The 26563-nt window shown below is 38.9% G+C and overlaps 1 protein-coding gene across 3 annotated transcripts in view; it reads left to right on the top strand.

The window, feature by feature from the left end:
- Positions 1 to 11402: 11402 nt before the first annotated feature.
- The window catches only part of MARCHF1 (membrane associated ring-CH-type finger 1), an 835479-nt gene continuing 820318 nt past the window's right edge, over positions 11403 to 26563 (top strand). For all 3 annotated transcript variants that reach the window (XM_049709031.1, XM_049709032.1, XM_049709030.1), the window contains exon 1: positions 11403 to 11541. The gene's annotated coding sequence lies outside the window, so the exon portion shown is untranslated. The remainder of the gene's footprint in view (positions 11542 to 26563) is intronic.

The following is a 26563-nucleotide window of genomic DNA, read 5'->3' as shown; positions in this document are numbered from 1 at the left end:
GGGTTTTTCCTGTATAATTCGTTACATAGAATGCCTAATTTCTATTTGGGTGTCATGGAACTCAAATTCTATTAAGACTGTGTTTTATTTAATTTCATACTATACTTCTCTTTTTCCACCAGCATGATTTTGTGGCAGATGAGTAATGACTGCTTTCCAAAAGAAGAAAAAAATTACTCTTATTTACCAAAAGCATTGAATAGATATGAGACAAGTTAAGAACCAAAGAATTTGGCTATAAAAAATATAATACTCCCAAATATAGTTACATTTCAAATAAGAAAAAATTATGTTTATATTTTGATTTTTTCATGTAGTTCTCTTTTAAAAGAAACCTTAGACATAAGATGACTCAGCTATTTTACAGAGTGTGTGTGTGTGCGCACAAATTTTTATATAATTGATGATTTTTGGACACAGAAAGCTGCTAGTGGCCAATTTTCATTAATTTCCTTTTTGAATGAATATCTGATTTGGAAGATAAACATTTTATGCAGTATGTTTAGCTGCTTTAGGTAGTCTTTGATACACTGGATACTCTTCATGTTTTATTTTTTAAAAGTGTGTTTTTTAACATATTGTGGAATTAATTGTTTAAAGCTCAATGCAACACCACTTAATTATGGGTATATTGTTTCAATTTAAAGTATTATTTAGTTTTGACGTAAAATATTTTTCCTTCTATACACATATCACCATAGTATATGTTCTCTCTACTAAGTAAAATTGAGAAGGCTTCTTTATAAAGGTTTTGAAAATTCACTATTTAGTAAAGTGACTCTAAGTCAGAGTCATAATTCTGCCAGGGGTAACCACAGAATCTTATAAAAGCCTCTTAACCTTTTGGGGCCTTAGTTATTTTATCTAAATATGGTCTAAATAATTTCTGAGATCCTTTTGAGCTTAATATTCTAAAATTCTATGAAATTGTCAAGCTGTGTTGAGATTTTTATGAAAATAGATGACAATGTAATTCCAGTGCTATGTTATGAAAAGCTGTAATAATAAAGTATAAACATTTATCAGCAGAAGTTTGTTTAATGACTGGTGTGCTGACCACCAAAAAGTTAGTGTTATGTTTTCCTCTTAAGAGGATTTAATTTTTAAAATAAACCCTCTCACGTTCTTAAATCCACAGGTGGGAGCTTGCTACAAAAGGAAGTCCCAAAGAAATATGCTTACACAAGATATGATTACTTTAAGGATAAAATACATAATGAATATATCAGATTAGAAAATGACTTCTTTTTTTTTTTTTTTGGCAGTACGCGGGCCTCTCACTCTTGTGGCCTTTCCCGTTGCGGAGCACAGGCTCCGGACGCGCAGGCTCAGCGGCCATGGCTCACGGGCCCAGCCGCGAAGCGGCATGTGGGATCTTCGCGGACCGGGGCATGAACCCGTGTCTCCCGCATCGGCAGGCGGACTCTCAGCCACTGCACCACGCGGTAAGCCCACAAGCTTCTTCTTATCGTGCCTCTTTGCTGAAGACCGTGAGTGATTGAGCTGTGTCAGCATAGTGTGTCCCTGCAAAGTGCTGTCCGTGGTGCTGAACCCAGCCTCCCTGAACCAAGTGCACATGAATCCAGCAAATCACTTGCTCCTGCTGTACACTTATGTGACTAGAGGAATCTCAACTGCCTACCCAAGAAACGGCCATCAATTTCTTATAGATGGCTCACAAGTTAAAACCTATCAGTCAATCCATGTCTAATATTATGTCTCATCCTTGCATGTACTTCAGAACTTGTGGAAGAAAATTCAGTTTAGTAAGTATACAAATAGACTGATCTATAAATTGGAATAATATTTTATTAATTTTCATATTAAAAAGTAACTAAATGAATGCTTACCAAGAGGATAAATGCTCATTTTAGTCAGAAATGATTAATAACCAGCATTTAGTCTGTGCTAGGCACTGTTTAAAGTGCTTCATATATATATTAGGTGATAAAATCATCACAACAAACCTATAAAATAAATACCCATAGTTTTTGTTTTATAAGTAAAAAACTTGAAGTACACAGATAGAAAATGATGGAACCAGAATCCTGCCTCAGGAACCAGTCAGGTCAGGAATATAGGCCAGGGTCAGGAATATGGACCAGGACCCTTTTTTCTAATGCTTTTATGTGTGTGTGTGTGTGTGTCCTCACTAATAATAATTGATTCAACTAGCTATTTCTTTAAGTAAAGGCAATATTGCATAGTGATTAAGAAAGCTCAGAGGATAGACTTCCTGGGTTCTAAATACCACCTGGAACATCAGCAGCTCCATGACTTTGCAAGTTGCTTTCCATTTCTGCACCTCAGTTTTCTCATCTACAAAATGGGAACTATTAATACCTGTTGCATAAAGTTGTTGTGAAGGTTAAATTAACTAATGCAAGTAAGGTATTTAGAAAAATACCTGGCACATAACAAACCTCATTAAATATCAACTGTCATTATTACATGTTTTCATGGCATTAATTACATTGCAATCAGATATTTGATAAACCTTATCTTGTTCACAAAAATCTTGTGGCCAAAGGACGTGGTTTAAATATTTATTTTCTTTCTTACGCATTGCTTTTTTATAAGTTTGGCTGCTCTTCCACCCCCATACACATCTTCTAAATTTGGTATATGTGACTGACTAAACAAGAAACAACATAAATTACAAACGAAGACATCCAGATAGACAGTGTTTTTCACTCCGCAGCTGATTTACAATATACAATATTGATAACAGAAAAGTAATTACTATCAGCATTCATATGTGAACCAAGTCAACTAAGTTAACAGAAAAATTGATGTTTCTTAGCACGTATGATTAGATCATTATTGGGCAACCAAGGAAAAAGTGGTCAGTTGCCACAATAAGATGGTCAGAAGAGACACCCTGTATAAATATCAAGCCAGTATTGAATCAAGGATTTAAATAAAATAAGCACTTTTGGAAATGTTGCAATGCAACAATTCCTCATACAAATTGTTTCATTTTAATATTAAAAACAGTGTCATTAATTTATCAAGCATTAACTTGATTAAGAAATTATTCTAGGTTTAATAACTAGATACTCTATTAAATTTTAATATGCAAAGTAAAAAAAAAAGAACAAACAGAATGCAAGATGAAATTTTCATCCCTAAAATATTTGAAACTGATGGGAGAGATAAACAAGTAAACAGATCACGGCAATAAACTATGAAGAGGTATGTATAAAGTGTCATGGGAATAAACACAAGGAGAGGCATGTGAGGGAGATTTCAAAGAATATGTAAGTTTTTGACCTTCTGGACTAGCATCTTATGAGAAAGTATAGTTTAGTTTTTTTTTTTTTTTTCTTTGGCGGTACGCAGCCCTCTCACTGTTGTGGCCTCTCCCGTTGCGGAGCACAGGCTCCAGACGCGCAGGCTCAGCGGCCATGGCTCACGGGCCCAGCCGCTCCTTGGCATGTGGGATCTTCCCGGACCGGGGCACGAACCCGTGTCCCCTGCATCGGCAGGCGGACTCTCAACCACTGCGCCACCAGGGAAGCCCCAAGTATAGTTTAGTTTTAAAGGTGTGGGTTTGAAGTCAGGTTTAAGTCTTAATTTTACACATTATGTTTGGGTGAACTTGTACAAACCCTTTAAGCTTCATCTCAGCTATTATAATGAGTATTAAATGAGATAATGCATACGAAGAACTTAAACTCTAGCCTACTGGTTTTCAATATAATGTTTCTATTATGAAAAATGAGAAAGAATTTGCCATGAAAAGTTTATGGAGTGTAGGTGAGTTCCTTTCAGAAATGGGAAGGAAATTACCTAAAGCAGAGATGCAGAGAGCGTGGCACTTAAGTAAAATGTAAGTACATGTGGGCGAGCGATAGAAGAATAAGCTAGAAAATTAGAAGGAGTCTAGACTTTATTTTGAATATGAAGTTTTAAAAATACACATAAAGGAAGATTAAATGGCCTGGGCAAACATATAATGACAAGGTCAGTATGAAGTCAGTCATGTTTTAAATGAGCAGGCATTTAATTAATCACAGTAGCCTAATTTTTAAAAATAGCAGTTTGCAAATGTAAAATAGATCGCTAGTGAGAAGCAGCCACATAGCACAGGGAGATCAGCTTTGTGACCACCTAGAAGGGTGGGATAGGGAGGGTGGGAGGGAGACGCAAGAGGGAAGAGATATGGGGATATATGTATAGCTGATTCACTTTGTTATAAAGCAGAAAGTAACACACCATTGTAAAGCAGTTATACTCCAATAAAGATGTTTAAAAAAATAGTAGTTTGTGTATAAATGAGACTGATTATTTCACAGAAAATTCTTGGGTGTATAAGGATTTGCAGATCATTTGTAGCACATCTGGTTGGAAACTACTGCCAATGATGACATAAAACACTGAAGGTATTGTTCAGGGCAATGACATGATTAGGTTTGCATTTGAGAAAGGGTACTCTGCATGATTGAAGGAGGTACAGTAAAAGGGCTGGGGAGAGGGTGAGGCTGTAGGCATGAAATCAATTAGAGGCCATTTCAGTGGTTTGGAAAAGGGCTATGTACCTGTGTGTGTCTTGATAGGAAACAAAGGGCACAATCTGCTAGGGTTTATTACAAGACCTTTTAGTAAAGGAAATACTTAGTGATGGGTGAGTAGAGTTAAAGAAACCAACAGGTTAGGACTAGCAAGAACAGAAGCCACTACCACCTTAAGCCTTACTACCCTTCTACTCTTAAGGTATCATGGGAGGCTGTTTGAGAGCCGAAATCCTGGGGGAAGCTGAAATCATGAAGCAAAGTCATATCCATCAGAATCACACTGAAACAGAGAGGGACTGGGGAAAATATTGACTCAGCGCTCTCTCTTCCCACTCTCCAAACCCAACCCAAGCAGAAGGCAGGGGGCAAAAAAAACTCCATGGGAGTCAACTCTCTGGGGAACTGAGAAAGACAAAGAAGAATATAGAATAGATGTAGGAGGGGAGACAGAGAGAATAGCCAGCCCAAGATGAAAAGGGTCTAAATGAAGGCGATGGCAAGGGGGAGAAGAATACCCAGCAGAGATTTTTGTGAAGTAGGATCCATAGGACTTGATGACTACGTCCCATCCCTTAAGACTCCACAAATTCACGTGATAGCATTTGACTGGAAAACATAGGATGACTGAATCGTATGATGTCAGACATGTTTAAAAGGACTGGCATTTAATTAATCAAAATAGAATAATCTGCTAAATAATATGAAATATTGATTACTCCAATGGGGTGCAGTGAGAGGAGAGATCTTACAGGGATATTTAGATTTCTTACTTGAAAACTTGGACAAATGGTGGAATTGTTTACCAAGAAAAGAATTACAGAAGGCAGAGCAGGAAGGAAGAAGGGCTGGAGTTGGAGTTAAGAAAAGGAAGATGCATGAGATTCATTTTTCATGGTTAAAATTGCTATTTTATTATACTCTAGTTGGGTTTAGTTCTCAAAGTCTTCAAAGTTAATACTGCTCTAAAGTTGCAGTACTAACGTTTTTGGAGAGAGGGACAGCATACAAGTCCACAGTGGAATATAAGAATTTTACAGTTAGTCATCACTTACTGTGGAAAAAATGTGTCTGCACTAAAAATTACCCTCCCACCTGATCACAACTTCAGAGAAAACTCTCCCACTTAGATATATGGCTTCGGGGTCTCAGGTTCCTTGGCAACAACTCCAGAGAGCTTATTAATGTGACATCAGGAACTAAACTATGATTTTACAACATTGGCAATTCTGTTAGGCTCAGCAGTGTCTTGAAAAATGGCATGTTGGTTGCCCCAAACAATTTTTCATTGGTTAGGAGTTATTTTATTGACAACATGACTCTCGGCCTTAAAAGCACTTGTTTCCTTTTTTTATATTATAAATCACTCTTTAATGAACATTTTGGAAGATAAAAATTTTCTCCTCTATTTCTGGTTATTTCTCTATGGTAGATTGAAAAAAAATCAACTCACTGCCTCAAAGGCTGTAGAAATTTTTAAAGCATTTGGCACATGTTATAAGTTATAAGAATCTTTACTTGATACTTGAAAATTTTTACCTCAATTTCTAACTTTGAACTTTAGACTTGAATTTTCACACTTGTTTTGCCACTGGCATTTCTTTTTTTGTAATTTCTTTATGTCTTTCCTTCTCATCTATTGAGGTCTTAGTGCTTTTTATTGATTTGTATGAACTCTTTATATATTTAATATATCAACAATTTGTTATAAATATTTAATACAGTTTATTAAACTTTAAATTTTTGATATTCAAAACATTTTTTGGTATTTTTGATATTCAAGAAATTTTGTTATTTAATAAAATACATTACTCTTTTAATTTTTTATTTCCTTCATTGCTTATATCTTAGAAAGTCCTTTCCTACTGAGATAAATGGCTACCTATATATTCCTCTTAATTTAATTTTAAATTTATTTTTATAATGTTTAACACAAATCCTTCCAGAATTATTTGGTTCATAAACCAAATAAAGCAAGTGATTTAACCTCTTAGTGCATCAGGTTTCTCTTCTATAAAATGGGAATAATAATTGTACCTACATTAGAAATTTGTTGTGAGGTTTAATTAATTCATGTGAAGTGCTTAGAGCAGGACCTGACACATTGTAGGTACTTAATAAATGTTACCCATTATCATTCACAGTTTATTTACTAAATTCTAAAATCTAGAAATCTCTGAATATTGAAAACATTTTCATGATTCATTTGGTACAACATGACCTGAATTGACTCATGGCTTCTTTTATCAAGATGGATGTGAACCTTCAATATTTTACTGCAGACATGTTGCTGTGTTTGATTTCAGGGTGCTTACCTAGACCACTGTGGGGATATTACACAAAATACATTATATACTCTTTTCTTTCTAAAAGGATAAATGAATAAAAACTTTTAGAATGCAGTTAGTCTCCGAATCCAGGATTTGGGGCTATATTAGTTACTGATCAGCTGCTAAATGCCAGACACCATCCTAGGTATTATCATTCTGTTATTTTACTTAATCATCATGATGATCCAGTCATACATTCATTCATTGAACCGAGAGTTTCCAGATCCTGTTCAGGGTGTTTGGGTGTAGCATTAATAAAGCAAATTAACTTCTCCTTCCTTCTTTGAGATAGAATCTTATTTCTTTGAGACTTTATCACCAATTCTTGTTATAGTTAATAACTTTTTAGGAGTGGTGAGAAATAATACTATATTAAAATTACTCTAGAAGTACACACATATCTTGATTTCAGAAACATTGCAATAAATTAAGAAAAAGATAACTTTAGTTGCGTTTTACAGGAGAAAGTGAGGTTCAGAGAGATTAAGATATTAATCAAGGTAAATGGCAAAACTGGAGTTAGAACCTTTTCGAAAGCCACTCTCTTTTCACTGCTCTATTTTTTTTTGCGGTACGTGGGCCTCTCACTGTTGTGGCCTCTCCCGTTGCCGAGCACAGGCTCCGGACGCGCAGGCTCAGCGGCCATGGCTCACGGGCCCAGCCGCTCCGCGGCATGTGGCATCTTCCCGGACCGGGGCACGAACCCACGTCCCCTGCATCGGCAGGCGGACTCCCAACCACTTCGCCACCAGGGGAGCCCTGTGATGTGTACCTTTTAACCTTTCCACAAATCCATTCAAATAATCCTTGTTAGCAGAGTTGCTGAACATGACCAATTATCAAAAAGGTGAGATAAAACAGGATTTTGGAAAAAATCTGTATACTAAAACTTTATATTTAAAGAAGCTTGGTTATACATCTGTGCCCAGGGAATATTATTTTCTATGATAAAAAACGTATGGGTCCTTTGAGATACAATGTGTAAAATGATCTATTTTCCTTGTTAATATCCACAGTAGGGAGGGAAGCCTTTGTTTGGGTGGGTGACGCAGTTTGCCTTCTCAGATCCACTAGTGGACTAACTATATAGAGAAGATAGTTGCTGAGGTAGTCTCTGTCTTTGTTTAAATTGTTAATGTTTTTTTTTCTTTTTTATTTCATTTCACAGTGATCTGTCTCCAAGTATAAAATCACTGCACCTTGCTTTCTGTCTGAAACTCTTTAAGGATACATTAGAAACTAAAACGTATTTGGTATCCTGAGATTCCTTTTCTTTTAAATAACTTTGGAAGCATTTCATTAACAGGGATAATGGAAATAAATTTTGTGATGGATTTAGTAACTGATGGCAAAGTTCACAAAGGTATATTGTCCACCTCACTAAATAGGATACGTATATAGAAAATCATCATGCTTTTACTTTTTCAGAGGAAGAATTATCTAAAAGTTGCTAGTGTACCATTATGAGGGCAGGCTTTATGTGTTTAGGCTGATATAATAAAATCTTAACTTTGACTAGTTACTGGTTTAGTTGCCTGGACAACTTTTGTAACCCCGTTAGGTATCTGTTTCCTCATCTTCAAGAGAGGCTAATAAGACATTCATGTCATGGGGCAATTTTAACGATCAAAGGGGCATATGCATGTAAGCATTTAGCACAGAATTTGACATATAATAAGGGCTTAATAATATTAGTTTTGCTTATTATGCATTAACAAATTCGTATCTATGAAAGCTTGTTTCAAAATGTCACTAGCTATTAATGAGTCTATTAATTAGGATAAAACCAGAGTGTAAAAATTTTACATTTCAGGAAATCCACAAGGGAAAATTCTAAAATGTGTTTATTTCTCCCCTGAACAGTCATTGTTTTTGTGAAGAGACTCATGTATCAATATGAAAATAGTGCAGCCAAGCATCAATAATTGAGGCAAAGTTAATATTTCCCCTCTGAATCTTCAGTTTCAACGTTTAATATATTCACCATTTAAATGAAATTCTAATGTAAGGTTTATAAGATATGACTTCAGATGTAATTTTTTTCTAAGAATTGTGATACTTTTTTCAAGGTAACAATTGGATGTTTTATCTTAGTTATTTATAGCCATCCATTTGGATAAAAATATCTTAAAATATTCAAACAGCATGACTTAAAAAATTATAAGTAAAGAAAAAAGCATGTTTAGAAGTGGGAAATGTCAGTCACAGAGGCAAGGATCTTGGTAGGTTAACACACAGAGAAAAAGTTCTAGTAGAGATATAGTCAGTTCACTTTGCTAAGATCAAGGGCCAGAGCGAAGACCACAGCACAGTCATTTTAATTCTCAAAGAAGGCCAGAATTATATAACTGGAGACTTTCCCATAGGACCAAATAAATGAACACATATGAATGCATTTCATTTTTCTTAAAGTAAGAGATAGAGGTTTTGCTTTAACCCTTTAGAGCAGTGATAAAAAAATAAAAGTTGAGGGACACATTTTCTGATCATTTTGGTTATTTGTCTCAGTTTCCCAGATCTGCTAAGTCCCCCTATGACCTTCTTGTCTCTACACTTGTGTCTTAGCCCAGAGAACGCTGAAGAACGTCAAGATAAACTGAGGCAATGAAGACAGATGGGGATCAGAGAAGCAATCTAGGAAGGAAGGTTTACAACTTGACCTTCTGATATACTTAGAACAGCATCATTAGCAGTTCTAATTACCTTCTTTCAAGCAATTAGATCGTTCTTCTATTCTCCAAGACGGTCATTGCTTACATTACCAAATTCTTACCTCTCTTAGTTTTTTCTATCTAGTTTATTTCCTAGTTGCCCTGAATTTTAAAAATCTTCATTATTTTGCTATTTAAAAATACTTGTTTCTAAAAGTTGTTTGTGCATTTTATACGTCCTTTTGTTCTTTGATTTGAAGGAAAGAATGCCATTATCCTTACAAGTTTATTTTAATCTAAAAAAAGTAAGAGTTGTTAACGAGGATGTTAAAATACATATTTCTAATATATATATATAAAAGATACCCAAAATATTTTAACTTGAAAATAAATAAATGCAAGTTAACACTTATAGATTTCCTGCATTATTTGCAAACTACGTACTTCATGGCCTTTTTGATATATTTTTAAAAAAATAATTTCTGATCTTGCTTTCAAACAGGGTATTAACTTTTCTTAAGGAAAGTCCCAGTGAATTTCACAATTTCATAATTCATAACAACAGCTGTTGAATACAGCACATAGCCTTCAGGTTGTTATTCTATTGAGTCCTCCGCCTTGTATTTACAAAGATTAAGGACTTCCTCATTGTACCCATATTTACAATAAATGCTGTTCCTAGTCTCTCCTTCTAAAGGATGATGGTGGATGAACCCGCAGGCAGAGTCCCATGTCTCAGGACAGTCTGCCTCACTGGCACTGGCTGTTGGTGGTCTCCTCTGCAACCTTGGTTTCTTCCAGGGGTGAGAGTGGTGGATAATCTTGAGGGTCTCGATAGACTCCCTGAAGTGCTGATTAATAAGAGCACAAACTCTCACTTGTCAGACCCTGTTCTCTGTACAGCCAGAGTTTTTAACATGAAGCTGCCCTAGATTGATGTAGGGCTGGGTCTCAGTTCTGGCTGGCGCGCGCGCGCGTGTGTGTGTGTCCCTTAATACAGGGAAATCGTCAAAAGTAGTTTGCTCACTCTAATAAAACATTTATTGATTTTATAAAGAATGTTAGGTAAAAAGAATTGATATTACATCCTTTATGGCTCTTAATGAACCTCTTGTGACTTAAATGGTTTTACCAGCTAGGGCAGTCCCTGGGTGAGGCCAGAGGAAGTCACCTCAAGAGTGCCCAACAGTGGTGGGGAGGAAAGGAGCAACAAACTAAGACCGCGGGTGAATCTCTGCCATTAGCTTCTCTCTAGGGAGCCGAGGTTTTTCCGTGTTAGTTTCCTGGGTCATCGCGCCCCCCTAGTTTCCCAATGCTTTGTTTCAGATTCTTTCACCCATAAACAGGACACGCCTTTCTTCATCCTTTCAGCGGCTCGTCGCTGAGGCTGCCGCCGGCCAGACAACCTAAACTCTCTCGCTGAGGTTGGGGCTCCGGTGTCCCGGGGATTCTGGTCATTCACCGGACCGCAACATAGGTGTCCGTCCGCGTGCTAGGGCGCATGAGCTGCTGAGAAGCCAAAAAACTTTCTCCTCACCCTACGCATCTGCCGTCAGTCCAAGCACCGAGATAGGAATCTTCGCAGCGGCGACCGAACTCCTCCTCCTGGGCTCCACCCACCCTCGCCCTGTCCGCACTCACCCTCAGAGCCGCCGCGCGGCAGACCCCTCCCCGTACTGCCCTTGACTCCCGCGGCCCTGCCGGGAGGGCTCCGGATGCGCCTCGGGCTCCGTGCCGCCTCCGCCCGCGCTGCGTCCCCGCGTGCGCGCCGGCTTATCCAGTCTTTGAGCATGGCAGATTTCCGCCGGATGACATCATGGGAGCGAGTGAGTGCCGGCTCCGCCGGGGGGACGGAGGAGGGGAGGGGGAGAGGAGGGGAGAGGCTGGGAAGCGGAGCCTGAGACGGTTGCCTGCCGCCGGCCGGCCGTCCGCCAGCCGGAGAGGAGCGCTCCGCCCGCTGCTGACAAAGGATGGGAGGATGCCTGCGCCCTGGGAGGCGGGCTCCGCGCAGCCGGGCGGCCGCCTGAGCGGCTTCTCCCTCCGCCGGTGAGTGACCGCGAAGACCCTCCAGGCAGCGCCGGTGCGAGCTCGCAGCCCCTCAGCCCGCCGTCCCGGAAGCCTGGGTCTCCGACCCGAGCGGGGCTCGGCGCGGCGCCCGCCCGGGAGTGCAGGCAGCAGGTGCCCGTGCCCGGTGGGTCCGGGTCGGCGTCCGCGGGGCTGCTAGGACCCGCCTCCTCGGCGGCTGCCTGGGCGGTCGCCCCCGCCCGTCCGCCGGCGCTCGCCCTGTGCGCCGGCCCTTTCTGGTGGGCCCCCCGGTGCGCGGCAGCCACTGACACCGGCTTCTTGCTAGTGCCTGACCGCGCCCCTCGGGCAGCGCGGAATCGATGCCAGTCCCTCGTGAAGCTCGAGTGCGGGCTTGAGGGGCTCAGACGCCGGTTCCCGGGGAGGGCGCGCGCCGCGGGCCGCCGAGCGCAGCCTTTGTTTCGGGTGAGCGCCGGGGCGCTCAGCCCTGCGCGGGCTCTCGGACTCTGTTGAGGGGGATCGCGTCCCGGCATCGCCCGCCTGGCGGGGATGCCGTCGTGTTCTTGCCGCCGGCGGGACTGAGACCTCAGCAGGGTCTTGCGCCCGAGGGTGAGTGTCGCAGTTGTCCAGGTGCAGAGCGAGCTTCTTAAGCTCCAGGAAGTGAAGTGACAGGTGGAGACAGAAAGACGCCCAAGTTCTGTGCCCAGGTGATACGAGTGAAAGGGCAAACTTAGCGGGACTCCCTCGCGCTTTGTTTTCTGGTTTCCGAAGCGCTCTTCCTGAGGATTGTTTGTGACAGGTGGATGCAGTTAGAGGCACGTCCAGTATGTAGTTAGGGAGATCTACGTCTTCCTGGCAATCCCTTTTGTTATTCAGTAGTGGCGGAAGAGGTCCGCTTGCTAAATATTTTTGGGGTCGGAATCTGTTCTGTTACAGAGCTTTGTGGGCTGACCGAGGAAAGAGTGGGAACCTGCTGACGTCCTTTCGTTTAGAGTTGGGCTGCCTCTGAGAGCTGGAAGCCACGGTGCCCACACCCACGCCTCCTCGCTGCCTGGGGGTACCACGCACCTTTTACCCGTGAATTTCTTCTGTTTGGGGAGAGTCCAATTTCCAGATCGTAGAGAAGTAGCGAAACCTATTGGAATATTTGATTTTAAAGTCATTTTATTTCCAAGAAACACTTGGTGGAAAAGGTGAAAGAAAGTGAAAGTTTGCCACTTTGGGGTTCAGTTACTTTGTTTTGGAGTTTCATCTACTGTCATTGCCATGTAAGATATTTAAAATTTTGAGAGCTATTTCATATTCATGAATTTAGTGTATAATAAATTATCTCGGAGTATTAACGAGATTCTTGGTATACGAATTCGATATTCCAGCATCTAACATAGTACGAGGGTATAAGGAAGTAATCACAGTCATAATTCGGAGGGTCATTTTATTGCCTTTTTATTAAAAAAGATTTGCTGGTTTTCCTTTAGAATATTTCTTTTCCTTTAAAGACAGGCATTCCTAAGTAAACTTTTCCAGAACGGAAGCATCAAAGTGAATTTTTTTGATCAGTGCAAGCTCTTGTGATAAACTTGAGGTCTTTTCAGAACAGACTTGATAGAAAATTGTTGGAGTAAGAAATGGGGTGGAAGTGAAAAAGGAGCTAGGTGAGATCATAGAGGGAGGTTTTACTAAATATAAGCCGTGGAACAAAGATGGGTCTCAGAGGATGTCACATCAGTTTTGCTCATTGTGGCTTTTACATGCTGCTGTCTCTTTCTGGGGAGGATGTAATTAAATGTTTGATTGTGTTGTGTTCTGTTGGCAGACCCGTGATATAACCAAAGAGAGCCTATCTTTATCCAGAACAGGGTTTGGAAGCAACATTTTCTCCCGTGATTCAGAAATAATTTTTACTTCATTATTTGTTTCCTGACTTCGTATCAGAAAGGGCTCCACCAGTTTCTTCAAAAGTTTTCTCTCTTTGTAACTTTGTTGTGCTCATCTCTTTGTAGTAAAGCTTAAGGAGCCTTACATGAAGGTTCTTAGAGAGCCTGTTGTTCATACTGGCTGTTCTCCTTAAATATAGTAATACCAAAATCTCTTTGAAACTAGCCCAGTGAACGTACTGTTTACTGATGTGCTCATGTGATGATGTGCACCGGACATGATAATGTACGTTTATGTAAAATATATAATCCTGATCTGACAGTCAGCCAGCAGAGATAAGCAGGAGGCATATGGTATTTGGCTCATGGTTTTGGGCAAATGATATTTCCTTTAACGATAAGATATTTTACTCCCTTTATATGGTGAATGAAAATGTCCATTAAGGCAGCAGGTTATACTTTATGTCTGAAATCTCTTATTTCAAAAATATTTATCCAAGCAGGTAAAAATGCTCTGATGCTTCACTACACACACACTGGAATATGTGAGGAAAGTCCTCAGATAGTGTAAGCCTCTTAGAAATCTATATTGTTTAATATATTTGATAGGCAGTACAAAATTATTTTAAAAAATATATGAAGTAATATTTTCATAATGTTCTTTAACATATTTCACAAATATCTTGGCTATTTTGTTACACAAGGACTCTGAATTGGGAAAAATGAGAGGAAGAAGAGGAAGTTGTAAGACAAAAACACAGCTATAGTATGTTGCCCAGAGTAGGCAACAGTGATGTTTCAAGGTCATGGAAAAGGACCACTATGTCAGAAGACTGGAAGATTTCCAAGAAAAGATTATGTATGAGGATTAAGTCTATACTATTTGGTGGCCTCTTGGTTTGTTGTTTCAATTGTCTGATTTGAACAGGTAATGTAGGATTTCTGTGATACAGTAGAAGTCTCTTCACCTTCCTTGAGGCTAAATTAAATCTTGAACCTAATCAGAAGTTTGTTTTATGGTATTTTCTGTAGTGTAATTCAAATTCTAGCTTAAGGATGCTTTATGGCTCACAAAGCATCATGACTTTAACTTTTGTGTAGGCCTTGGATATTGAAGTTGTTTAGTAGAAGCCTTTTGGCTGAAAGGTTTTGGCATTTCAGCCTTTTCTTGGAATTATAATTTAAGAGTGAAAACCAACAATATGGAATTGTTGAAAATATTCAGGAGTGTGATGACATTTATAGGGGTAAGGTAATTTTGCCAGTGCAGTTTTTAAAAAATAAAATTTTTAAAAAATGGAGAAAAAATCCTCAGAAGCTAAAGTTATCCCCTTTTTATGTATTGGACACATTTTGCAACTTAATGGACTCCTTTGATATTATTAATCCATTTTCTACTTCCCAGTGTAAGAATGTTGAGCACTGGGTAAGAGAAATGTGTTCTAGCTTTGACTTTGTCATCTAATTGAGGACAAGTCTCTGAACTTCTTGGATAACACTTTCATTTTACATAAAATAAAGATAGTATCTGCTCTGCCTTTCTCACAGGGAGTGGTGTATAGTAAATGAGCTAATGTGCAAAAGTGACTTTAAAAATAGAGGAAGAACTATCTAAGAAATATTATTTATTAGTTAACTTTTAAACTTCAGGTATTTTCAGTTAAAGAAGTAAATTTATATAAAGGTGAATTTGGTTTGTGATTTCTACTTTAAACGTCTGGTATTTTTAATTAGTGGCATTCTTGACAACTCATTTATTAGAATCTTAATAAAAATTGTTAAGTAGGCTGTTATATATCTTTATTATTGCAACTTTCCTGGCAACAAATTCTCTCATTTTTGTGTGTGTGTGTCTGAAAATATTTTTATACAGCCTTTATTTTTAAAGAATATTTAAGCTGGGTATAAAACTTTTATTTGGCAGTTGTTTTCTTTCAACACTTTACCTTGTTATTCTTTTGACTCTGGCTTCCATCAGACCTCTCAATCTTGTTGTTGCTTTAAAGATAATGGGTCTTTGTCTCTGGCTGACTTTAAAATTTTCATTTTTTTTTTTTCACTTTTACTATGATGCGCCTGGATATGATTTTCTTTTGGTTTAACTTCCTTGGAGTTTGCAGAACTTCTTGAATTTGTGGGTTGATGTCTCTCATCAAATGAAATTCGTAGTGCATTCTTTTTTTTTTTTTTTTTTTTGCGGTATGCGGGCCTCTCACTGTTGTGGCCTCTCCCGTTGCAGAGCACAGGCTCTGGGCGCGCAGGCTCAGTGGCCATGGCTCGTGGGCCTAGCCGCTCCGCGGCATGTGGGATCTTCCCGGACCGTGTCCCCTGCATCGGCAGGTGGACTCTTAACCACTGCGCCAGGGAAGCCCCGTAGTGCATTCTTGATACTCTACTCCATTCTCTTTTCTTTTTCTGAGATCTCAATTATATGTTTAATACATTGTTTCACTGTGCCCAGCCTGGCTCTTATACTTATTTCACTACTTTCCACTCTTCATTTCTCTCTATGCTTATTTGGAAATTTTTCTTTGACCTTTTCTTCCAGTTTACTAATCATCACCTACACTATGCCTATTATGCTCTCAGGCTCATCTATGGGTTATTACTCTAATTATTGTATTTTTTTCCAGTTTTCAAATGTGTATTTCATTCTTTTCTATGGATACCAATTTATCTGTTTTCTCCATCTTTTCCTGTTACTTTGCCCATGCTAATCAAAATTACTTTAAAGTTTTTTATGCTAATGCCAATAACTGGATTACTGTGAGCTTCTTTTCAGTGTCTCTCTTTACTCTTGATTTTAGTAATTGTGTATAAAAATTGTAGAGGCTCCAGACAAATTCATCCAAGACTAAAGAGTTGTCAGCATTTCTTCTGCTAAGCAGATAAAATGGAGTGGTGGACAGTCATTGTAATCCAGTGGGTGACAGAGCTAACTCCAGTGCAGATGGACTTCATCCCCTGCAGGGTTACGTAGCTGCCAAGGCACGGACATCCAGAGCCTGCCACGGGTGCGTTCACAAATACTAAACACAGTCAGGGCAGGTGTGTTTAGAGAATCCTGCTCTTCTTTTCAGAAGCTTTCTTCTTACTGTCTTAGCCTCTAATCATACATGCAACATCATACGAGCATGTGGGTAAAACCAGGCATGTGCCAGTTTGGTGCTTCATCATTTGTTTCTCACTGGGATCTTGGCCTGTCCTATATCTAATCTTTTATCTTTCACCCTCAAAGCAAAAATTTCTTCTGGATTCTCTATCCCATCTCAGTAGTCCTTTGCTCAGGCAAAGCCCATATTCTCAACCTTTTGCCATGTGTTTAGAATGACAAATGCCCTGTTCTCCATTCCAGGGGAGAAAAGCACCCTCAACAATTCAGTTTACTTCTTCAGTGCTTCCTTTATCTGGAGTCTTGAAGCCTCTAGTCTTGGCTTCTTCAGAAGATCTTCAATAGTTTTTTTTTTTTTTTTTTTCCGGTACGGGGGCCTCTCACTGTTGTGGCCTCTCCCGTTGCGGAGCACAGGCTCCGGACGCGCAGGCTCAGCTGCCATGGCTCACGGGCCCAGCCGCTCCGCGGCATGTGGGATCTTCCCGGACTGGGGCACGAACCCGTGTCCCCTGCATCGGCAGGCGGACGCTCAACCGCTGCGCCACCAGGGAAGCCCTCTTCAATAGTTTTTAACAAATTTTTTTCTTATATCTGGCTTTTCTAGTTGTTCCAGGTGGTAATGTTGGTCACTGCGAGTTACTCCACCTTAACTTTCAGCTGAAGTGAGTCATCACTTTTCACTGAGTACAAAATAGATGTGTAGAGATGCAAGATCATTACTTTGTGATAAAGCTGGAGTTAGTAATCTCAGTAATCTCAGCCTTATGGGCTCCTAGGCAATACAGCTAACTCCAAACCCATTTGATTTAAAAAAGTATTGTCGGGCTTCCCTGGTGGCGCAGTGGTTGAGCGTCCGCCTGCCGATGCAGGGGACAGGGGTTCGTGCCCCGGTCCGGGAAGATCCCACATGCCGCGGAGCGGCTGGGCCCGTGAGCCATGGCCGCTGAGCCTGCGCGTCCGGAGCCTGTGCTCGGCAACGGGAGAGGCCACAACAGTGAGAGCCCCAAGTAAGGCAAAAAAAAAAAAAAAAAAAAAAAAAGTGTTGTCATAAAAAGAGGTCAGATTCTACTAATTATATATTATAATTATACTGTAGTCACATTTTGTACAATATGATTTGGAAGCAGTTTGACTATTTCCTTTTTGAGATAGAATTTAGCAACAGTGAAAGACAATGATTCAAATAGGTAGTAAATGTACATTCACGGTAAGTAAACACAATAAATTGGCGAAACTTCTTCCTCTTAGGAGTGATACACACACACACACACACACACACGTGTGTATAAAAAATAACATTCCTTTCTGAACATAAGCACCCCATGATTTAGGACTCATCTTAATTTACAAATAAATTCTACATAAAAGGAATGAATAATGTGGGAAGTCTAGAGCCTCGTTCTTTGTAGAAACAACTGTCTTTTGTTTTTCAAATTGTTACTCTGGAAAGCAAAGATACAGACTGATAGCTTGTCATATGCATGTAATAGAGTTAACAAGTTAATAGTATAGCAAGTTTTTTCTTATTGGTATATCGATGAAACTCAGAATATATTTCTTCCAGAAGAAATGTTGCAAATGATGGTCAGTTGCTTTAGAAATAATGTCTTTAACAATATACTTAAAGCATGACCTAATTTAACTATACTTCTATGGATTAGCCTAGAAGTTTTATTGAATCTGTCTGTGGATGGATGGATACTCAAGGTGAACTAAAATATGTAATGCTATTTCTAAGTGATTATATATTCTAGTAGGTAACATGTAAGAAACCACTGAAGTTTTGGGACACAATCAGGTGGAAATTGGAGAATGCCCAGAATGAACTCTTTTTCTGCCTTCTATTCAGTGTCCTAAGGTCCATCAGGAAACTGAATAATGCTTGGTGGGAGCGATAAAGCAGGCACTGTGGAGTTGCTGGCTCGCTATTTGGGGCTGACACTCTGAAGGTCAGAGCTTTGATTCTCACAGGCATATCACATGCCTCTTGGGCCCTTCCTGGCCTCCCTTCAGCCTCACTTCTGATTCTGTCTGTGACTGTGGCAGACATTGTAAGAAGGCTGTGACTCAGTTGTGTTGACTTTGCCCCTTAAGCTTGTGCTGAGAACTTTTCTTTTCTGGTCTGTGATTTACCAGCATGTCTTACCCCTGCCCCTGGAAGTGCAGTGCAGCCTAGAAGTGGGAAGAGTGAGACAAGTGGGCAGTTCTGAGAGACTTTCTATGGGGCCTCAGAAGGTCCAGGTTGGGTGGAACCTCAGATGGCCATGATCATGACCCAGCTCCATACACCCGTAGTGGCTTTTATTCTGTGCCTGTATCACTTTACCTGGGGCTTCTTTCTTATTCTCTGATATCACCTTATACTATTTGCACATAAATTTTTATTTCAGCCACTGCTTTTGAAGGAAGCTTGGCTTGAAGTATGTGGTAAATTAGCTTCTCTTTAGAGGAAAATGAAAAACAAGCAAAAAAAAAAAAAAAAGAAAAAGAATCAGGACTAAATCCTAAGCCACATCCATTTACAATGCGAGAAAAGTGATAAGGAAGAAGTAAAACAACATATTTCTCAAAGGTATTTTATTTACAAAGTCATCATTTTTCAAGTCACCAAATGGGGCCATTTAAATAATTCTTTTAGTAACTATGAGATCACCTGTTGACTTAATGATTAATTTCCCTCCTTCCCTTCTTTTCTACTTCCTTTTAATATATATTTACTGGTGATCCACTCTACATCCTGTACTCAGCTGGGTCCTGGTGATATGATGATTGAAAAATGTGGCATGATTCCTGCCTCTTTGGAGAGTTTTATTTTGTGAAATTAATTGAACACTCAGACAAGCAGATTGCACATATGGGAGAGTGAATGCATTGAAGGACAGGTACACACTGATTAGAAAGCCGGTTACAGGGGAGTTTGACTTAGTTCAGCTATTATAGGAGGGGTCTGGCCAAGCCTTCTTGAGGAGGGGACACTTGAGCTGACAGCAGAAGGGTGAGAGCTAGTTAATCAGGCAGCTAGAGGAGGAAAGAGTCTTCTAACAGAGGGACAAATGGACTGTGCTCAGGGCCCTGTTGTTGGGGGAAGTTTGACAGTTTTGAAGGAGTCGTAGGCAGCCTGAAGGAGGGAGTGTGAAATGGTTGAGGAGATGTGCCACATATGAGGGGCTGTCCCAGAACGTTCCAGATGTCGACGACTGAAGTGTGTGTGCATGTGTGTGTGTAACTGTGTTTGTGTGTGATGGCAGTAAGGAGGGGCCTCATAAATAAATGAGAGGCTGTAGTAGCAAAAAAGAAATATGCGAGGCATCTGGGGAGAACGCTGTATTATATATAGATTAATGTATTATATATAGATTTACTATTAACAAATAGTAAAAGTTATGAATATTTGAAAAATGTGAGAATTGTAGAAACGGATCATTCTAAATTAGTGCATTTCTAAAAAAAGTTGGAAAAAAAAGGGAGTGAGATATTCATTTATTTGTTGCTCTATTTATTTGTCCTAGCTCATGAGATCTTAAAAACTGTATAAAAGGCTTTTTAAGTTCTATGTATCTAAGTAGTTTTACATAGCTATAAAATTTATGTACCTTTACTAGTTATCTGTCGATTTGTAGGGTGGTAGAACTGTAGGTAGACTTTTCAACAAAAATTTTACATACGGTTGCTTTTAACAGTGTAACATAGAAGGCATCTACACAGATGTACTGCAGCACGGTGCCTGGCCACATTTAATTACCCAGTCCCAAGTCACTTCCTGCACTGAGATTTTAATAAAGTTAAATTGCCTATGTACCCACATAAGTTTGGAAGTTTGGATTCTGGTTCTGCTAATTTCTCTCTAATTTAAAATTCAAGGGACTAGAGACAAATTATTTTCCACTTAGAACCATATTTCCTTTGATATGTCTCAGGAATTTTGCCTTAATAGAATCCAAAGTTATATTCCAGACACAGTGTGAAATGACCCTTTAAGATTTAGCATAATATATATAACAGCTCTTGCTAGTTATTCTCTCTTCTTGATGAGATAACTTGGTTTATTTTTATGTTACTTTTAAACTTAATCTTTTATGAAATCTCTTAATCTTGTATGTCTCATTTTTAAAAGTTTATTAAATAAATGGATATACAAATATTGCTTTAGCAAGTACAACATGAAAGAAGGATTTGTTCCAGAGAATTAGACAGAAATGGAGGAATTAATTGGACAGATTATTAAGATATTGAATAACAAGTATAAAAGCTAAAGTCTGGGACTCTTTGATTTGTTCCTTATGATGGTGGAGGATAAGCACCCCTAGGCTCAGAAAAACAAACTTAGAAAAATCCCTTCCCCTACTTTTTGTAGACCAAAAGTAAGAACACAAGTCTTAAAAGCAATGACAATAGATATTATTTTCATGGACTTTTGTTTTGGGGATGAACCATAGTTGGCAACTTACAGAAATTGTTAAAAATGATGCAAAAAGTGTTAAATTTTTTTTTTATCACATATTGCCCAGTAACCCAAAAAGCCCAAAACTATATTTTGGGGACATGTTAAAGGGATCTTAGTATTTGAAGTCTAATTACAATAAACTGTTTTCCTTTAAACAATGAAAGGAAGTATTTCAAAATATTGGTATTAGTCATAGGAGTATGGTTAGTTGAGTTCCTACTTTTTATTTTCCAAATAACTTTTCAATAAGTGTGATTTATTTTCATAATAAAAATGTAAATAAATACTTCTTGAATGGAAAAAATGAATACCTGAAGCAAACGTCAAAGTGATAACCTCTGTTAAATTTTAAAGGTTCTTTTTGTGGGTGTTTGTTATTTTTTTAATACTTTTCTGCATGATATATATATATTTTGTGATAAAATTAATCATAGAGAAAAAATGATGTGAAAGGAATCTTCTATTTCATGCTAAGTTACCCTCTATGGTGATACATCTAGTGCAAAAATTATTTGAATAATGTGCCTCTCAACAGTATAAGAGACAACATATGTTTGGCTTTTTCTTACTGGGATCCAAAATTATGTTTGTTTCAAATGAATTGTTTTAAGGAAATTGTTGGTTATCCTAACTTGTTCTAATAAGTAAGAGAACAATTTAATATTGCCAAATTTTATGTGTTTTTGTGAAGAGCAAAGACTTCTCCACATTTTTTGCCTTCTGGTTTTTTTTTTTTTTTATGGTGGTAACAGTTGTGTGGATTACACACTCTGAACTCACAAGCCCCTTAGCCCTGATTGGGGGTCCTACTCAGCAGCTGTGGTGTAATTTGATCATGTGCACTTCACCATGTGGGTGATAGGAGTGTCCATGCTTTTAGACGTGCAGTACTTTTACATTAGTTATTCCTCGATGAGTGAAAAATTATTATACTTTACTTAGGTTAATATTTGTTATATAAAGAAAATTTGAAAATTGTTTTAAACAGAAAGACTCAGTATCCCTATTAGAGGAATGGTACACAGTGGTAGTCGGAAAAAGCTCAGACTCTTTAAGTCATTGAAATCCCCACTCATTAGTGAGGTACACTAATCAAATTGCTTAACATGTTTGAATGTTGGCTTCCTTATCTGCAAAACATGGATAATAGGGCTTCCCTGGTGGCGCAGTGGTTGAGAGTCCGCCTGCCGATGCAGGGGACGCGGGTTTGTGCCCCGGTCCGGGAGGATCCCACGTGCCGCGGAGCGGCTGGGCCCGTGAGCCATGGCCGCTGAGCCTGCGCGTCCGGAGCCTGTGCTCCGCAACGGGAGAGGCCACAACAGTGAGAGGCCCGCGTACCGCAAAAAAAACCGCAAAAAACAAAAAACAGAAAAAACCATGAATAATAGTACCTTCCTACTAGGGTTGTTATGAAGATCAAAGGTAGTAAGGAAATTCCCTAATAAATAGTAGGTATTTAATAAAAGTAGTTCATACCATTATTAAAACTAGTATTAGATACTCTCTATGTTGTCTTGGTACTTTTTAGGTGTGGATGAAATTTAAAGATTTAGTTGCATGAGAAACTAAGAAAGTTGGCAACAACTACCACTACCACCTCCAAATGAATTAATTAATGCATGTATTCATAATTGGTATCAATTTACAGTGAGTGCTTTTATTTTTCATTTTTTCTCTTTATTTTTAAAACTTTCAATGATGAGAGCATAACACTTTGATAATAGCAATATGAAGGAAACTTTATTTGCAAGATGGATTATTTACTTAATTATTAGTTTGTGAATCATAGACAACAAACATTCAATCTGATATCCAAGGGTATTGTTACTATATCATAGTAGGATAATAAACATAATGCAAAAGAAAAGAACAAATGTGGATTTTTTCAATGGTTTTGTAGCTATAAAACTACAGGGTAAAACAGGCTTGTTGTAAAAAGTTTAAACAATATGGAAATATCTTAGTAAAAAGTGAAAGGCCCTCTTTAATTCCCTCCAAACTCAAATGTATTGACTTTCTTCCTGAGATGTAGCCAAAATATAGACATTTTATGCTCGTATATATCCTATATATTTATGCTCAGCTGTATTAGAACATACACCTTTTACTAAACATGTATTGGACTGTGCCTTATCTTTTTATCATATCTCTTGGATATCTTACTAGTATAGCCTACAAATTGTATGACATTACGTTTCTGGGAGTATTCAGCGATTTAATTTCTAGAAAAACTCTTGCATGTGGGCACAAAGAGACATGAGTTTATGAGAGTATCTTTGTATTAATTTAAAAATTCTAAAAATCATCAATTATGCTATCTCGATGCAACTGAATACTATATAGAAGTTAAATGTAATTCTATATATTAGTTACACATACTTAAACATGTAGTAGAATTGTGAAAATGTGGTCACAGTGTTGAGAGAGCAGTTTCTATTTTCAGTAGATCCTCATAGACCTATCTGTCCTCACAGATATTACAAAGTCTCTCTCCATAATGGTTGTAGCAGTTTACATGCCCTACAGCAATGTATGGAGTATTATCAGACTTCTTATTTTTTGCATGTACATGTTTATACATGTTGATGTTTTATTTTCTTTTATCTGATTGGTACTGTTGAGCATCTCTTTATATTTATAAGGACTTCTTAATTCTTCTCTTTTGTAAATGGTTTTTCAAATACTTTGTTCTTCTTACCCCTCAGTTTGGATTTTTAAAATTTGTACATTGTGAGCACTAACATTTTATCATTTATATGCATTGAAAATATTTTCTGGCAGATGGCCCTTTAAAAATTTTTTTTATTACAATGTTTATTCTATAGAGGTTTTGAAATTTTATTGTTCTCAGCTTTATTATTAATTTCCTTTATAAATTTTGGTTTTACTTGTTCAAGTAGTCTTTTCTTGGGGATTATAAAGATATCCCCTAGTTTCCTCCTGAAGCTTTAACTATGTTTTGCGCTAAAGTCTCTAGCGTAGTTGGAAGTTGGAATTCATTTTTGTTGTTATTTTGAAGTACAAACCCACACTCTCCTCCCCCTTGCAGCCCATGTGCACAGCCAGTTGTCCTAGTTTTTCTCATTGATTTGTAAGGCTAACTTATAGGTTTGTTCTGGATTCTCTCTTCTGTTCCATTGACCTGTTTGTCTAATCTCATGAGAATTCAAAACTTAATTCCTTAATCCTTTAGCCATGAAGAAGTCCAGTCCTTATGAAACTGAGTGTAGTTATCAGTTAGCCGTTAATAAATAATAAACTGTAACCTGTTTGCACTAATCAGCCTCTTGATAATTGTTTTTATAAAAACTTGCATGCCTTCCACATGTCACGTAGCCCAGGGGTCCCCAACCTTTTGGGCACCAGGGCCTGCTTTCGTGGAAGGCGGTTTTTCCACGCACGGGGCTGGGGGAATGGGTCAGGCGGTCACGAGAGCGATGGGGGGCGATGGGGGGGGGCGGCAGACGAAGCTTCGCTAGCTCTCCGGCTGCTCCCTTCATTCTGTTAGGCCGGGGCACTGGGGACCCCTGATGTAGCCTAAACAACAAGATGTTTGCCCAGGTTTTTTTAGGAACTGGGAATCCGCTGTGTCCACTTCGAGCTTGAGCCTGTTAAGAACGTGAACCCTGCAAATGGGCTCGCGCCCGTGTCCGCTTGTGACCTTTTGACGTCAGAGGGCCCCAAACTCCACCCTCAGAGCATGCGGATGCTGATTTCTGAGCCTGCCTCCCATGGAGAAGCCTGTAACTTAGTTACGTCTTCACAGAATGATTACCTCACCTTTTCCTTGTCTGCAGTTACCTTTCCCTGTGCCTCAGCTTTATCCCATAAATAACCCGAGCCCCTCACCTTCGGGTAGGCAGATTTGAGATTTATTCTCCCATCTCACTTGGCTGCCTCGTGAGTCCTCCCTTTCTTGGCTGCAAACAGACCTTAGCATCTCAGCATTGGGCTTGCTGCATTTCAGGCAAATCAGCCTGGTTCAGTAACACTAATTCTTATGTTTTTTCATTGTCTTGGCTGCCCTTATAAACTTGTCCGTGTTAGTTTAGAGTCTGCCTGTTCAGTTCCATAAGGCATTCTATGGGATGGATGTTCTTTGGTTGCTTCTTTTGACCATTTCTCCATGGAGCTGCATCCCTCGTGCTGCTTTGTCTTCTGACTAGTGGCTGAGTTTAGCCAGTGCGAGACAGCAGCAGGAGATTGGGGTGGAGAAGAGAGAGGTAAGGGAATTTACGTTTCAGGCCTCCTCGCTGGCCCTTAGCAGACGTGGCAGTGAATGCATACTTCTATGCCCGCAAGCCCTACACAGTAGTCCCCCGCCTTGTCCAGGATTCTGCTTTCAGTTACCGTGGTCAACCTCCGTCATAAAATATTACACGGAAAATTCCAGAAAAAAACAATTAATAAGATTTACGTATACGCCATTCTGAGTAGTGTGATGAAATCTTGTGCCTCCCTGCTCCATCCTGCCCAGGACGTGAATCATCCCTTTGTCCAGCGTATCTGCACTGAATACACTACCCGTCTGTTAGTGCTATAGGAAAAAACATAGTGTATAGGAAGTTCAATACTGGCTGAAGTTTCGGGCATCCACTGGGAGTTTTGGAGCATATCCAAGGTGGATAAAAGGAGGCTGCTGTGCTACAGAGCTTCAGTTCCATCTGGATTCTGTAACTCCATACCTTCCCTTTGTCCCATCAACCGTGGGAGGTAGTGGTGGTTGTAGTAGCGAAGGGATAGAGAACAGCATCCTTTTTTTTTTTTTGCCACATGGCGTGGCACCTGGGATCTTAGTTCCCTGACCAGGGATCGAACCCGTGTCCCCTGCAGTGGAAGCGCGGAGTCTTTAACCACTGGACTGGAGCACCAGGGAAGTCCCAACAGCATCCTTCTTTTAACTACCATCACATCTCAGCACTTTGTCCCTTTGGTTGTGATATCTCTTTCCTTCAAGCTTCTGACATACACCCTGGTGGGATTGGAAGTGCATTTTGATCTTATAGTTTAATTTGAGAGAATTGTCATTTTTACGGTAGAGCCTTTTTTACCCATATATATGTTACACATCTCTATTTGTCGAGATGTGTGCTTCCATGTGTTATAAACTTTTTTTAAAATAAAGATCTGGCTTAGTTTTTTTTTCTGAGATTTATTCCCAGGATTATTATCATTTTTGTTATAATTGTAAATGAGATATTTATAAAGATATATGTTCTAAATGGTTATTGGTGATGGATATTGATTTTTACATGTTGACTTTCCATCCAGCAAACTTATTAAACTGTTTCATTTTTTTCTAATAGATTTTTTGGAGGTTCTCTTTTATAGACTAGGTAGATAATTATATTGTATCTTTATAATAAAAATAGTAATAACAATAATTACTAAAACTTACTAAGAACTAACTTTTCTGAAAGACATACTTTAGTCGCTCATTTAATCTTCATTTCAATCATACGATATAGATATTATTATCATGCATTTATACTTAAAATTTTTATTAAAAATATATATTTTTTCCAACTTTATTGAGATATAATTTACATATAACACTGTATAAGTTTAAGGTGTACAATGTGATAATTTAATACATGTATATACTGTGAAATG

The sequence above is a fragment of the Orcinus orca genome, chromosome 4 (assembly GCF_937001465.1).
Source record: "Orcinus orca chromosome 4, mOrcOrc1.1, whole genome shotgun sequence".
Taxonomy (NCBI): Eukaryota; Metazoa; Chordata; class Mammalia; order Artiodactyla; family Delphinidae; genus Orcinus; species Orcinus orca.
This window is presented reverse-complemented; position numbering and strand designations above follow the sequence as displayed.